This window comes from Colossoma macropomum, unplaced genomic scaffold, assembly GCF_904425465.1.
Source record: "Colossoma macropomum unplaced genomic scaffold, Colossoma_macropomum, whole genome shotgun sequence".
NCBI classification, from domain to species: Eukaryota; Metazoa; Chordata; class Actinopteri; order Characiformes; family Serrasalmidae; genus Colossoma; species Colossoma macropomum.
The window spans coordinates 23,716,643-23,730,470 of NW_023494792.1; positions in this window are offsets into that span (position 1 = coordinate 23,716,643).

The following is a 13,828-nucleotide window of genomic DNA, read 5'->3' on the forward strand; positions in this document are numbered from 1 at the left end:
TCTGAGCACGTCATTAAAAAAATAATGTAAAAAATAAAAAATTCTCGATTACCTCTGCAGACATTTCACTTATTTTTGCTAGCACCCTTTGGATTCTCTGTGTTATGTTACCACCAAGCTAGTGGTGATATATACTCATTACCTATCTGCTGGGTTGTTCAGCCTAATGAGGGCAGAATATATATCAGTTACAATGCAGAGCAAAGATCAGTTACAGAGAAACTGTTAACAGCATCCATGAATCTGACATGATTTTCAAAAACTCTTTTGGGAAATCAGTGCATGGTTTTCAATTCGCCATTGAATACAGGTCAAATCATCAATCTGTTAAATGTTAAATGACGCTGCTAAGTAGGACAAAGGAGCTGGTTAGCAATAACTTAGTTAGCATGATACCAGCTCTTCTCACCATCGAAAAAATTTAATTCTGACTAACAGAAAGTTTACAGACACAAGTTTAGATTTTAAATGATAATTACTCGAAACCGAGGAAGCAAAGTCAACTGACTGGTGTTGGAGGGACAGAAAGCCAAAATTAAACCTGTCTTGTGGCATTTGGATCTGTGGCCTCCTAGCTAGGCTAATGCTAATCAGCTCCTCTTGCCTACATCCTGCTGAAAAAGGACCATTAGAAAACACTAGGCTTAAAACCTAATAGTTTTGCTTTCTATTGTGAATTGGCTCAATGGTTTCCAATAGGGGCCACTACCCAGATAGCAGACAGTTCTGGGCCGATTCTGGCTTACATCCGTGAGTGTTGGTTGAGTTCCGGATAGATATTAGGCATGTGGGCCACAACTGGGCCAGATGCTGGACAGCTGTGTAAGGTTTTGACTCATATTTACGTTTAAGGGCCAATTCTGGTATGAGTGTTGTGGCCCAACAATGTGGTTAATGGAAAAGGGCCACAGCACAATTAAGTTGCGGCAGATTCGTGCTCAGTTGATTTACACCTCAGTACTTTTGGCCCAAGTCTGGCATGTCATAAGTGGTCCACTGCAATAGCAGACCATTCTGGGCCGATTCTGGCTTACATACGCAAGTGTTGTTTGGCTTCAGGGTGGATATTAGGCATGTGGGCCAGAATTGGGCCAGATGCTGAGCAGCTGTGTATGGTTTTAACTCATATCTACGTTTAAGGGCCGATTCTGGCGTAAATGTTGTGGCCCAACAGTGTGGATAAAGGAAGAGGGCCGCACCTTAATGCTGTGACAGACCAATGCTCGTTGATTTGCGTCTCAGTACTTTTGGCCCAAGTCTGGCATGTCATAAGTGGCCCATTACTGAAGTTACAGAAAACAGCTGACACTCGCTGTAAGGGTTAAAATCCTCATTTAACGAATTTTCCCACCCAATTTTATCTTTTTCAAATGGACAAGCCAGCAGCCAGGGCTGAAGAGAAGACAATGTCTTTTCAAGAAGACAAAGAACAAGAGGGTAAGTAATATACTTTAAAAAATCACATGTACATACATTAACATGATTTGTGATGTGCAAGTTTAGTTCAGTGAGATTAACTATTTTGAATTATTGTTCCAGTATGGAAAATGAAAAGTTATAACTATAGCTAACACTTGAAAAGCACAGGCTAGCTAGATTAATGAAATGGTCAATCAGTTCAAGGTTTAGTTACGTTGTCCTTCATGGCTAATTCGTCGTGAATAATGTTAACTTATTCCTTTTAGCTAAACGTTCAGAGTAGTTAACTAACGTTAGCTCGCAGGTAGCGGGTTAGCTCGGAGCTAGCGCATTGTCTTGACAGCAGTGTTCAGTCCTCTCATCTGCACACACATATCACCCTTCTGTGTAAGTCAGTAAACTAGAAGAAAACAGTAAAAACAGGTGCTGTGGTTGTTCACCTGAGGGGATATTTCCTGGCTCATATGAGTGTTCATTGTCAGGAATGCTTTATGTTAGTTCAACCTGTAAGTAGCTTATTACTGATTATGGGTTTCTTAATGTTTGTTAGAACAAAACCTTTCTTGTTGATTACAGATCTTGCAGTTGTGGAGTTCTTGCCTCATTATTTGGTTTCTAAAGTAAAACCCTCTGTTCCAGACCAGCTGGTATTGGGGTTCTGTGACTGCTTACAGTGGAACAACTTCCAAAGTGACAGAGCTCATTCAGTCTGCAGAACGGACTGTTGGAAATGCTGATTGTGGTGTTGCTCCAGATTGTCAGGTAAAGGGATTTGTTGTACAGTGTAATACAAACTGTTATCTGGAAATCCGTTAAAGAAGTAAATGATAGCTGAATGCATTTCCTCTTTTCTCAGGCATCAGGAAGTGGACAGGTTTTGACAGATGTAGAATTTTAGGAATGTTTATAAATGGTAAATTTTTACATTAGAACAAACTAAATGTTTTTGCTTTTTGTTTTGTTTAAGGGATTCTGCACTGGTAAAAATTAATGTATGCAAAATGAAGCAAAATGATATCATAATATACTCACGGAAGCTCGTGATGGAGCAAATTTCTAAACCCACCTCTTACTGAACTGGGATCCAATGCAAATCCCAGAAAGGGCCCATGTTTAACATAACATAGAATAAAATCATGCATTTAAAATCATTAGTGATACAGCAGATTATCCAGTTTTGTATTTGTGTACTAAAAAAAACTTTAGTAATTATTGCATACAGAATCAGAAAAAGTAGCTATTGATCAAGCTAAATTGCAAAACAGTGTGACATACACAGTTGGCTTGATTTCAGGAATGTATGTATTTTATAAAGACATACTGAATGGGTTGACACCTATGTTTTAGGGACATACACAACTGTTTTCATTCCACAGACTGCTTATAATATTATAATTAGTATAGTTTTTCAGACATTTTTGTCATCGTTGATGTAAAATAAAATGTCTGAGAAATTACATTTTAAACCCACTGAAACAGTGCTCCAAGGAAGATATAAGATTTAGCCTCTATTTCAGTGGTCTCTCCACTTGGCTCAAGAATTTTTCATCCGCCACTGTTTAGAATGAATGCAGAAATATTCTTAGAAATGTATTTATGAATGTGGAAAATATTATACTTTTTGACAAAAGGCAGATGGTCTGCGGAACGACCAGCAGTATATGTCCTTGAAGATGTACACACAAAGACTGCAGATAATGACCTGTCATAAAGGTGAAGCTTTGTTTTTATTTATTTAACCAAAATCAACATGGAGTTTTCATTCTGAAATGGCTTTTGTCAACACTGATCGATTATTAGAAAGAATTATTACTAATATTTTACATGTTCTGCAATAAATGAGTGTGGCATCCTGCAAGGCCACTTCCAGGCCGGGGACCAAGGTGGGTAGTCAGCCATAACTGTGTGCCATATATGAGCCAGATCTGGCCCACACCTTTTAAATATGGTCACTTTACAGTGTGTGGGCCAGATCTGGACCACAGCCATTAAACTTGCACACATTACAGTACATGGGCCAGAGCTGGGCCAGATCCCTTGGTTCTACTCACTTTACAGTACATGGGCCAGAGCTGGGCCACATCCATTAGTTATACAAATTTTATAGTGTGTGGGCCTCATCTGGGCCGCATCATTAGTTCTTCTCGTTTCACAGTATATGGGCCAGATCTGGGTCGGGGACCCAGACAGAACTGGGCCAGAACTCAACCAAGGATGTGGCCCACAAGTGGGCCAGATAAATTTTGCTGACTGGGTAGTTTCTTATCAACACCTTTAGATCCCATTCGGAAACCATCAAATGCATTTAGAATAAGCTATTGTTCACCTGTTAAACCATTAGAATCCTGTACTCTGTGATATCAACCTATTAGAAACACAGAAACACTTAATGGTTTCTATGTTTTTTCAGCAGGGTAGTTAGCTTATCTCATGGCCTACAGGTCCACACACCACAGTGCAGGTTTGAGTCCATCTGCTCCGCTGATACAAGTGTAGATGATGAAAAGTAATTTCTGAAAAATGACTAAATGAGTGGTGTTGGAGGGACAGAAAGCTGAAAGCGAAACTGTTCTGTAGTGTTTTGAGCTGTAGCCTGCTGAGCTAGGTTAAAGTTTCCACCCAGTATAATACAGGCTAGATGCAGCTAACTGATACCAATAACCAATACAAATAACACCTGTTTAGGTGATAAAGACTGCAAGGGCACAAAATTGATATACCTTATCTTGGTGTTCTTTGATATACCCTATCAGCAGGGTAGTTAGCTTATCTCATGGCCTACAGGTCCACACCCCACAGTGCAGGTTTGATTCCATCTGCTCTGCTGTTACAAGTGTAGATGATGAAAAGTAATTTCTAAAAAGTGACTGAATGAGTGGTGTTGGAGGGACAGAAAGCTGAAAGCGAAACTGTTCTGTGGTGTTTCGAGCTGTAGCCTGCTGAGCTAGGTTAAAGGTTCCACCCACTATAATACAGCCAGAAATAAATGTGTTTTATAGCATTTAGCCTGTTAGCCTTTGCTGAACCACTCTTCCTAGTTCTGATTTAGCAGCGCAGCAAATGCAATAAACCATAACTAGTCTCACAAGTCCACACCAGTGCAGAACAGCACAGTATGGCCCTGTGAACCAAAAAAAGCCTCTGTCACTCTTCTTCTAAATTACCTTTTTTCTTTTTTTGTTTCAATACTTTGCAGAATATGCACCAGTCCATCTCTAATTCCCAGTGGTTGGGCTGGCCTTCTTTATTAACAGAGACTATATTTAAACTTTACAGTGTAACTGCTTTGGTAATACCAAAACTGGGCCTAAGGTTTGCATTCTTTGCTGATTGGTGTTTGAACACAGTGAATGTTAATTGCATAGAAATCTTTTTTCACAGCTGTGCAGTAAAATGTGTTGGGGTGCAGGGCTGATAGAGGAATTTAAGAGGATGGCGTGTTTAGTATTTAGTACAGCTTTTTTCAGAGTGAGCACAAAAGCATTATTCTCTCTCTACGTATGAGGCATAGACTCATCATTCACTCTGAGCACACACTCTCTTACTTTCTCTCTCCCTCATTCTCTCCTGCTTCTCTCTACTACTCTCCTATTCTCACCCCTACTCTCTCTCATCCTCATCTCTCTCTTCCTCCTTTTTTGTCTCTGTTTCACTCTCTATCTTTTCTCTTCTCTCTCTCTATTTTTTCTCTCTTGCCCATATTCTCTTTCTTCCCCTTTCATTCTCTCCTCCTCTTTCTTTCTCTCCCTCTCTCTTTCTATCTCTCGTCTGTCCTTCTTTATTTTCCTTTCTTCCCTAACTTAATTTTCTCTCTCCTTCTTTATTCTCACCTTCCCTCTTTTCCTCTTTTTAATGCTATTTTCCTCTCTGAACCCCATTCTCTTCTTTTTTGTTTCCCCCTTTTGTTATTCATCTTTCTCATTCTCTTTCTCCCTCTCATTCCCTTCTTCTTTTTATTCTCTCTCTCTTTCTCTCTCTCATTTTGTCCTCCTTCTTTCTCTACTTTTCTCTCATTCTCACCCCCTCTATTTTTTCTCTTTCCCCATATTCTCTTTTTTCCCTTTCATTCTCTCCCCCTCTTTCTTTCTCTCCTTCTCTGTCACTCTCTTTCTCTCTCTCTTCTCTCTCACTCCTTATTTTCCTTTTTTCCTAATTTTATTTTTCTCTCTCCAATCTCATTCTCTCTATCTTTTTGTTCTCTCCCCCTCTTTCTTTCTCCACTTCTCTCATTATCTCTCGCTCTCTCTGTCCCTCTCATTCCCTTTCTCTCTCGTTCTTGATTTCTCTCCCCCTTTTCTCTCTGTCTGTCTTGTTTACTCTCTTTTTCTCTCCCCTTTCTCTCCCTTTCTTTGTTTCTCTCTTCCTTCTCTCTCTTTCTCTTTCTTTCTTCTTCTCCTTATCTCTCTACCTCTCACTCACCAAATCCCCCTCCCACCTCTCTCATTACCATTTTCATTACCTCCTACTTGTTTCTGGATGGGCCCCTATAATGAAAAACACATCTTACAATGCACAGATTCATAAACCCTCAGTGTGTGTGTGTGTGAGAGAGAGAGTGAGTGAGAGAGAGAGGGAGAGAGAGAGAGAGAGCGTGTGAGAGGTGGAAGGAACCGCTGATGACCTTACCAGATTAAAGTTGATGCATAAAATTTGCCAATCAATACAGCGAAGGGCAGAGTGCGCGGTTCACAACCCGCTAATCGGCCGCGGAAAACTCTCATCCGTTGCACGCCCTGCGCACTCCTCCATCCCTCCTCCTCCACACCCTCCTCACCTCGCAATCAGAACACTTTTTTATGCCCTCTCTTCTGCACCAGCGGAATAATATGGGTGATAAAGCTGCGAGTAGCACCGTTATTACACGCAATAAGCACTTCACAGAAAAAAAGCAATTCGGCCACTGGACTATACAAGCCTACCATGAGCAAAAATTCAATACAATTGCGTGCACGGAATAAAGAGGGAATAATGAGTCCCACCTCCACTCATTGACCAGTTCTGCTGCTGTTCTTAAAGCACAGAGGGAACACAATATAGTGTGTGCAGGTAGAGAAACGCTCTCTGGTGCTATATAAACTGAGTTGACAGTTCAGTAGCCTCACCTAGCTACACCTATTGGCCATTTTATCAGGAATACCTACCACATAGATTCACTTTTTTTTATTAACCCTCTACCCGATCCATCAGTGGAAAGGGTCCACCGTGGGACTCCTGAGCAATAATAGTACTGTGATTGTTGTAGTATTATGATTAATCTGTGTATTTTTACATATTTTATTTATATAGTGATCTCATAGTGACTTTCCAGCAATATTTCTTGAAAAAACATCTGCCAGTGGGAGATGATTTCACTAGATATAGTTACTTAAAACAAGAACAATGTCTAGAAATGGTTAGAAAATCATATAAAATTCTCACAACAATTTCATAATGAGAAATATTAAATTCATTGACCAGATTTCACTTGCCAAGACATCATGGTTTGCAGCTTGGGACCACTGAGCAGGTATTATTTGGGTGCTGGATAATTGTCAGTACAGCAATGACTCTGGCATGGTAATAGCATGGTAGTTTATACACTGCTGGTATGAGTGAATAAGGCACAACAACATTATTGTGATTTTTGTTCTCGCCTCGGGATTGAGGTCAGTTTCGTTATAAACCAACCAGTGAGGAAGTGCTAGAGGATGAGTAAACTTTGTCCTTATAGTCTTTAACTATACATATGTATCAGTGTCAAAGAAGGAAACAAATGTATAGTGTGCACTGTGTTTAAAACCACCAGCAACGCTGCTGCGCTTGATGCACTCATACTAGCGCAACATACACTTACGGCCTTTATAGTTTAATTGTGTTACACAGCCAGGAGAATCTTGCATTAGGAGTCTTGTCCAAGGAGGTGCAGTGCATGTACGTAGGTGGAATATCAAACTCCTGTCTAGCAGTAATAATACCCACGGACTACACACAGTAATTACAGACCTACGAAGTGCACAAATGGGTGAGGAAGACCTTATATAACGAGTGGAGAAACATAATGAGAGCAGATGCTTCCAGACAGGTGTACTGCATGATACAACCATGCAGTTAACACCCTACCAGGCTGAGCAAACCTAGCTGACCTTGAATTTTGATCAAGATGGCAAGAGGAAAAGATCTTAATGACTTTGAAATAGCATTCATTATTAGGGCACAGCTGGCAGGATTAATGCATAGGCACTGGTCTATAGAGATATAGAAAACACCTCCACACTTTCAGAAAAAAAGGTAAACTGTCACTGGGGCAGTACCCTCAAGTACCATCTTAAGTGGATTATAATTGTACCATAAACCATTAAAATTATTTTTAAGCTGTATTGACTCCACACACCCTGTCTCTTTTCCTGGCTTTTAATTTTATTGTTTTGTTTTAAAACATTAGGTTATGAAAAGGTACAAATGTTTCTTTTCCCTGGGAAAAAGTAGAACACCATTTCCAAAAAAGTTGGGATGCTCTATAAGAGTTTTTTTTTGGATTTTTACCCAATTATCTCCCCAATTTTGTTGTTTCCAATTCCACCCGCTAGTTAGGACTCCCCCAATCACACGATGCTATCAACGCTAGGAGGGTGAAGGCTAACACAGGCTTTCTCTGAGACCTGTGAAGCCAACCACCGCTTCTTTTTGAACTGCCGCTCACGCAACGGCATTGGACAGCCAAACGCGCTCGGAGGAAAGCGCCAACCGCCAGATCTGTTACGTCAGCTAACAGACGCCTGCGCTGACTAGCATCGCGTTGAGTGATGGGGGAGAGGGAGGGGCCATCCTACCCACCCAGAGGGAGCGAGGCCAGTTGTGCTCTCTTGGACTCCCAGCTACAGATGGCTGTAGCATCACCAGGGATCGAACTCGCAATCTCCTGATGATAGGGCCAACGCTTAGACGGTTGCGCCACTCGGGAGCTTAATTACTGCAGTTTTGAAGTGAAATGTTTTCCCATTCTTACTTAACATATGATTTCAACTGATCAACAGTTTGGGGCCCCCTTTGTCGTATTTTTCACTTCATAATGCGGCAGATATTTTTAGTGGTGACAGGTCTGGACTGCAGGCAGGCCAGTTTGACTCTTTTACTATGGAGCAATGCTGTTGTAATACATGCAGAATGTGGTTTGACATTGCTGAAGTAATCAAGGCCTTCCCTGAAAAAGACGTCATCTGGATGGCAGCATATGTTGCCAAAACCTGTACCATCATGAATACTAGCTTTTAAACTGCACACTGAAAACAAGCTGAGTGGTCTTCAGCCTGGAGGACACAGTGTCCATGATTTTCAAAAAGAATTTCAAATGTTGAATCGGTGGACCACAGAACACTTTTCCATTTCCCCTCAGTCTGTTTTAAATAAACTCGGTCTCAGAGAAGGCAGCGGTGTTTCTGAATCCTGTTTATGTCTGGTTTCTTGTTTGCGTTTTAGAGTTTTAACTTGCAATTGTGGACGCAGTGATGAACTGTTTTCACAGACAGTGGTTGTCAGAATTGTTGCTGAGCCCATGCAGTGATTTCCACTACAGAATCATATCTGTTTTTAATGTAATGCTGCCTGAGGGACCAAAGATCATGGCCAGCAAATACTGGTGTTCGGCCTTGTCCCTTGCATACAGAGATTTCTCTTGCACTATTTGTCTGCGCAGTTTTTCACAGAGTGGTGAACCCCTCCCCATCTTTACTTCTGAAAGACTCAGCCTCTCTGGGAAGCTCTCTGTATACCCAATTATGTTTCTGATCTGTTGCCATTTAACCACCAGGTGTTTTTTTAAGCATTACACAACCATACCAGCCTTTTGTTGCCCTCGTCCCAACTTTTTTGAAATGTGTTGTTGGCAGCAAATTCAAAATGGGCATAGATTTTTCAAGAAACAATAAAATTTCTCAGTTTCAACATTTGATATGTTGTCTTTGTACTGTTTTCAATGGTTTAAATGATTTGCACATCATTGGTTTTTGTTTTTATTTACATTTTGCACAACTGGAACTTAAAACCATTGATGTACCTTTGAAAGTACATTTATATTGCTTGTTTCTTGATGAATGAAAAATGTACCTGCACAATACCTTTTTTCCTGACACTGTGTACTGAGGGGGTGGCTCTCTTATGCTGTGGGGGGCATTTTGCTGGCATAGTTTGGGTCCACTTGTCCCTTCAGAATAAAAGGTCACTGTAATTCAATACAAAGTTACACTGACTGATCACTTTTATCCTGTAAAACATTGCTATCCTGATGGGAGTGGTCTCTTTCAGGATTACAATGCCCCCATCCACAGGGCATGAGAAGTCACTGAATGGTTTGATGAGTATGAAAATGATGTAAATAATGTGCTATGCCCTTTGCAGTCACCAGATGTTGACCAAATTATGCATCTATGTGAGGTTTTGGACCGTTGTGTTAGATAGCAGTTCTCCACTACTATTATGAAAACACCAGATGAGGGGAAATCTTTTGAAACAATGGTGCTCCATCCCTCCAGTACAGTTCCAGAGACTGTAACCCTTCTGGTGGCTCATGGTGCTCCAACAGCTTATAACATTTTGTGTTGGTTTTACCTTTATCAGGTCACTCATTTGTACATGGTGGGTGTTTCTGATAATCTGACCAATGAGTGTAGGTACCTAATAAACTGGTAGCTCAGTTTATGGCTGGAGTGATATGCTACAGTCTCCCAGTTATAGCTTCCTCATGTTGTAAACTGACACAATACCTTCTTTTGTGGGGTAATCCTCCATGTGGAGCCCATGTGTTCACTCTAATACCCGCTTATGGGTTATAAAGTGAGCAGAACGTGTGCACATTTTTTATAGCTGCCGTCCTAACGACTCCACCAGCTGAACCACTTTATTACTGTCATTCTGCTGTTCTTATCCAACGTCAGCTTTATCGTCCTATAGAATCCACCTAACTGAAGGCAGCAAGAGGCGCTCCCTCCACTGTGGCTGATGTTAATGCAGTATGTGTACTATCCCCTTATATCACTTGTAAAGAACATTATATGATAAAGCTCTCCAAACACAGTAGATAATAAAACAACAGCAGTTACAGATGCTAATCTGAAAAGAAATACATAAGACCTCTGTGAAACAGAGAAAACACTGATCATAAGATTTCCTTCAGAGGACATGAGTATATAACGTTTACAGTGCTTTGCTTACAGCCATTGCACAGATAAAACCATGTAGGATAAGTAGGACATTGGTGTATGTTTGATATTGGTATCTTTGGACATTGCACTGGTCAAAGTATTTCCACTGCAAGCACAGCTTTCCCTAGTGAAATGACATTTTTTATCCTCTGCTATAAAACAGAATACATTGAAAGAAAACAAAATCTCTAATTTAACCTTCATGAACATTCCTGCTAAATCCAATTACATATTCACAGTATGTATCTCCACAGCATATGGAAAGTAATTTTCCCCTAGCATTAAAGCTTCTTGGAAATAATGAATCATTATTTTAATCAGTGATTAATATTGTCAGTGTGCTCATTCATGGCCTGAGTCCTCTTCATCTCACACAGAGCGAAGCAGCAGCTCATTCAAGTTGAACTGCTCCTCTCAGAATCAGGACCATGCCCAGTGTTCTCTGCTCTCTCCAGTAAACCACATCCCCATCAGATTGATATTCATGCCTCTCTTCTACTCCATATAAGCTGGTGCTTTATGCCAAAGGCCTGGCTCAGGATTACACTACCTGTTAAGTTCAACTTGACTTTTTTCCTAACCTGAAACCTACCAAACCTAACCATGAAGGGTAAATCCAGTGGTTTCTCCAAAATAATTCAATCGTATAATTCAATTGTGAAGATGTAATGAAAGTCATTCAGAGTGGTTTGATGTGAAATTGTGCTTTGAAAAGAAACAATGATGATGAGGAGTCGCAATACCTACAACACAAATACAGCCATTTATTTTGAGTCCAACTGACCAGTGAACATGAGTTTTTATACGTAATGTTGACAATGGTAAAATAGTGGTAAATCTGAAAAAAAAACAAATTCTTTGGGTTCTATTTTGCTTTACTATTTACAATGCCCTCCATGCACCTCTAAATGAAAAACAAAAAATGAAAAAAATACATTTGAGGTCAAAACCGTATAACAAAACTATTATAAAATAATGTCTCAAGCATGAGACAGTTTATTCATAATCACTTCTTGTAATATCTTTCTCTGAGGAAGCTTTTAGAGGCATTAAATGCTTCATGCATCTTTGGACCGTTTACATCTTAGTGATGTAAATATGGAGAAATTTAGATAGGTCAGTAGAATTCCTCTTGAAGCTTAATTATTTTTTTTTCCTCAGCTTAGCTCAGCCAAGGTGTTGCTAACACTGGGTAAGAAAAAAACAGTGATGCTACTAAACAAAGCCATTATGGGGTGGAAAGGGCTGGCTCTTATTGGTGGACTGAGCCATTTGATATGTTTCACTGGCTATGTTCACATGCACAGATTTTTACCAATCCAATTAAATACATTCCAATTATAGATTAAGCTGCAACACATAAGTTAGGACAGGGCAATTTAAAACTAAGAATGTTGTGAAATGTTCAAAAACATCTTAAACAGGTGATGCACTCATGCTTGAATAAAAAAGGAGCATCCAGGAAAGATCTTCCTGGATGGCTTGCCACTTTGCCAAAAATGTATCAGCAAAAAAGTCCAACAGTTTAAAAATAATATTCCTTAGCCAGTAACTGCAAGATTTCAAGAACTGCAAGAAAAAAAATTCAGGGAATAAAGAGCAAGTCCAAAAACCACAACTGAATGCCCATAACCTTTAACCCCTCAGGCGGCACTGCATTAAAAACCAGCATGCTACGTGATGGATATCCCTACATGGGCTCAGGAGTACTTCAACAAAACCAGTGTCAATAAACAATGTCTGTTGCAGCATCCAAAAATGTAAATTAAGACTGTACTATGCACAGTGGAAGCCAGAAACACTGCTGACTTCTCTGGGCTTGAGGTCATCTAAAATGGACTGACACAATGTTTATTGTGGTTTGATGAGTCAACCTTTCAGATTTATGAAAAAAATGGACATTGTGTTCTCTGGGCCAAAGAAGAAAAGGACAGTCCAGATTGTTACCAGTGTAACATTCCAAAGCCAGCATCTGTCATGGTATGGGGGTGGTATTAGTGGGTAACTTGCACATCTGTAACAAAGGACCACAAATGCTGAACCCATTTTGGAGCAACATATCACTGCTGTCAGAACAAAACCTCATATCTCCAAAATGGTAACTTTACAGGAAATGGAAAAAACATACTTTACTTTTAACGTAAGTCAATCGACCGAGACTTTTTACCTAGTCATTACCTAGTTTCTTTTGGTCCACTCATCATGAAATTTACACACAATGTAAAGGGCAACAGGCGCTGTGACATGCTAAAAATGGACATACGACTTTTTTGTTTTGATAGCAGCGATATGCTGCCTTTGAGACAATGGGCCGCATTTACCAACTGTTCTTAAAAGAAAATTTCTTCTTAAAATTCACTTATTCGGTTTCCAAGAAGATTCTGATATTCACCAATGTTTTCTTTTTTGGGATTCATTGTTAGGTATGAACAGAATCTACACATTCTAAAGCACAAAGCGGTGAACAGTTCTGTGCTTTAAGAACATGTCCTGAATCTGACATAAACTTTTTCTTAGGACTTTTCTTAAGAACAAATTTAAGAAAAAGCTTAGGAAGATGATGAATGAGGCCCAATGTCTTTTTTAGGAACGTACATGCTTCTTTCAATATGACAACACTAAGCCACATTCAGCACGTGTTACAACAGCATGACTGCATAATCAGAGAGTGTGGGTGTTAGACTGGCCTGCCTGCAGTCTAGAACTGTCTCTTGTTGAAAATGTATCTTTTTGAGCTTAAAATTTAACAACAAAGGTCCTGTATGGTTGCACAGCTGAAGGCTTGCGCAACAAAAAAATGGCAAAAAGTTCCACTTTCAAAACTAGATCAGTTTGTGTCTTCTGTCCCAAAATATTCATTCATTGATGTTAACAGGAAAGATGAAACAGTAGTAAACATGTATTACCTACTTTCTGTTTTTATTAGCATTTCACATACTGTTCCTACTTAACTTCTTTGGAACTGGGTTTGTATTACTGAACATAACAAAAACATGTTTTCCCATCGCCTGTAAAGATAATGTTTGGGAGATATGAGGTTTGGCTATGACAGCGTAAATATGCTTAGGTGTAGTTCTCAGTTCAAGCTTTCACACACTTTTTTCAGACTTGAGAAAATGAGAGAAGAAGTAGAGCATCTGCTACACTGCCTTGCCCTGCCTCTCCACAGCACTGACCACCTGTTCTTCTCCACAGCTTCCCCCTAACAGGAATAGACCTAGATGCTCTATCTG